Below are 2,500 nucleotides of genomic sequence, written 5' to 3'. Positions count from 1 at the left end.
CTGCCAAGCCTGGACTATTTCAGTCTATCTTGGATTCAGTTAGAGGTCCTGATCAATTTAGAGATTGTCTGCGCAAGGTACCTGTGCGAGTTGCTCGGCATCAAATGCTACCATCGGCATCATCACACAAATGAGTAAGTTCTGCTTTTGTTGTTGCTGCTGCTGCTGCTGCTGCTGTTGCCCCTTAACACATTTTGTTGGCACCCCTACCATTAAAATGGCAGTATGATGTACAAGCTGTGTTGCTTACTCTCCATGAGGGCAGTGTAATGTGCTGATGATCACATGAAAACTATACCAATGGCAACAATTACGTATGAGCATTCACACACTGGAATATATGCGGACACACACATTTTTCACTAGAAGAAGTAAAAAATGATGCCTCACACACGCACACAGATACACACAAACACGCCCACACGAACACGCCCACGCCCACACATACACAATTCCCACATGCACATGCAAACACATACTCACACATACACACACACGCACACGCGTGCGCGCATGTACACATGCACTCCAAACTCACACACCCACACATTTATCCTCGTCTCTCTCTCTCTATTTGGTGTGCTAAAATTGCTGTGGCATCCCTTAACCCTTCTGTCCTATAAGCCAAGGAACCTGCAACTAGTATCATCATTGTTACCTGAGTAATGGTGGATAGCCATGAAACTCTGTGTTACTACTGAGTTCAGCCTTCTTTCATTGCTAACTTGTGTCTGCGGGATACAGTCAACTTCGGTAATAACGACTGCGGATATAACGACAATTCGCGAATAACGACAGAATTTCCATGCCTAAAGCAAAGTCCCTTCCAATTGTTATACATTATAGTGAGACTTCGGGTATAACGACACTTCGCGAATAAGGACACTTTTTTGATGCCCCGCCGAATGTCGTTATAAGCGAAGCTGACTGTATATTCGTACATGGAAACTAAATCAGCTCAACAACAAAACTACCAAGATCTCTTTTTGCAACTCGGAGTTTCATGCCTCAAGCAATCATCAGGCAAAATCTACAACAGACGTGTACTCGCACCGTTGTGTCTTGTGCCAGGCGAAGATTTTGCGCGACAGACTTGTATGCACCAGATTGAAAATTTTGCGTTTGACTGTATAATTATGATACAAGCAAGCACGACCCTTGTTTAAACCTTTGGTTACAAATTTACAACAAGCTTGACTTGTAATAAAAATGATCTGCTTATTCCTATTCACCGTGCACTGACCTCGGTTGTATTGTGTCCACGCCACAGCACCTAGAAAGCGTAGCACTTTGCATCTCACAACGAAAGCACCATCCTTGCCCGCCTTCTTACATGTCTCGCACTCGAGATTAGGGGCATCTGCAGCAGGGAAGACACAGGATACATGTCCTACCTCAGTAATAGGCACCAGCGGATTATGCCGGCAGAAAAATTGGCAGAATTCGGTACTTTTTCTGGTAAGTTGCATGCATGTTTGGTATGTGGATCAAGACATGGAGCAGAATTTGAGGAATTGCCCGCCATAAGGTTTGTATGGTTCTGCCAATTTCACTGCTTTTCGAGCAGAATCTGCTACCTTTTCGAGCAGAATCCGCCGCTGCCTACTCAGTAAGCCCTCCCCAAAGAGCATTTGCCGCCATATCAGTGGGTCTATTGCTGCTAGGCATATGCCTGTTTCGACTCCCAACTAGCATAACCATAAGTAATTGAACAGTTCGTGAAGTAGAATATTCCTTAACAATAACACTAGCAACCTCTACAGATAGATCCCTTGCTAGATCATGAAGATCCCCACTGACGGAGAAAACCAGCGGGAAGAATGCGTGCAAACAACTGTAAGGACAGGCGAGTCTCTGAAAATAAAGAATGGTGAAAGTTCAGGATACACTAGCTTACTGCAAGGCCGAAACGGGACAGTTGTTGCACAGGCATAAATTATGCAACAGATAAATTCCCATGAGCACCAATGCATGACTGCTGGAATGTCGTACTGTAACGAAGGGTCCAGATATCCTTTAATCAGATCTCGCAGACGCTACTGGTCAATATAAAACATTCCGCTAAGGAATGGGTCATTATTTTTCAGATCCCTGTGCGTACTAGCATGAACACAAGTCACTTCACTAGTATATAAATCAATGATCATTTTCACTGGTAGGAGATCCCCCCCCCCCGATGGGCTATGCCTTTTGGAAATCCTGTAAATAATAAATATAAATAACTGTTTACATTCCCGAGGGAGCATCCATTGACATGCGTTTGAGTTTCCTACTCATAGCCAGCAATCGCATGTCATCACGTACATTGAAAATCAACATCATTTTGCGAATCGACCTTTTTTTCAGGATCACTTTTCAACGAGGATGAAGCAAAGTCGGCCGAACGAAGCCTAGAGGAAGAAAATCACCTTCTCCACTTCACCATCACGATACTGACATAGATACGAGATGAAACAACTAAAAAATCCACAAGAAAACTGTACGGCCATCATCGCGCTGA

The 2,500-nt window shown here is 44.0% G+C and overlaps 1 long non-coding RNA gene across 1 annotated transcript in view; it reads right to left on the bottom strand.

The window, feature by feature from the left end:
* LOC135812740 (uncharacterized) overlaps positions 1-2,500 on the bottom strand; it is a 4,522-nt gene that overhangs the window by 853 nt on the left and 1,169 nt on the right. The window contains exon 2 of the long non-coding RNA XR_010552945.1: positions 1,244-1,360. This is a non-coding gene — a long non-coding RNA (uncharacterized LOC135812740). The remainder of the gene's footprint in view (positions 1-1,243; positions 1,361-2,500) is intronic.

The sequence above is a fragment of the Sycon ciliatum genome, chromosome 3 (genome assembly GCF_964019385.1).
Source record: "Sycon ciliatum chromosome 3, ocSycCili1.1, whole genome shotgun sequence".
Lineage (NCBI taxonomy): Eukaryota > Metazoa > Porifera > Calcarea > Leucosolenida > Sycettidae > Sycon > Sycon ciliatum.
The sequence above is the reverse complement of the archived record's forward strand: the minus strand, read 5'-3'. Positions and strand labels throughout refer to the sequence as shown.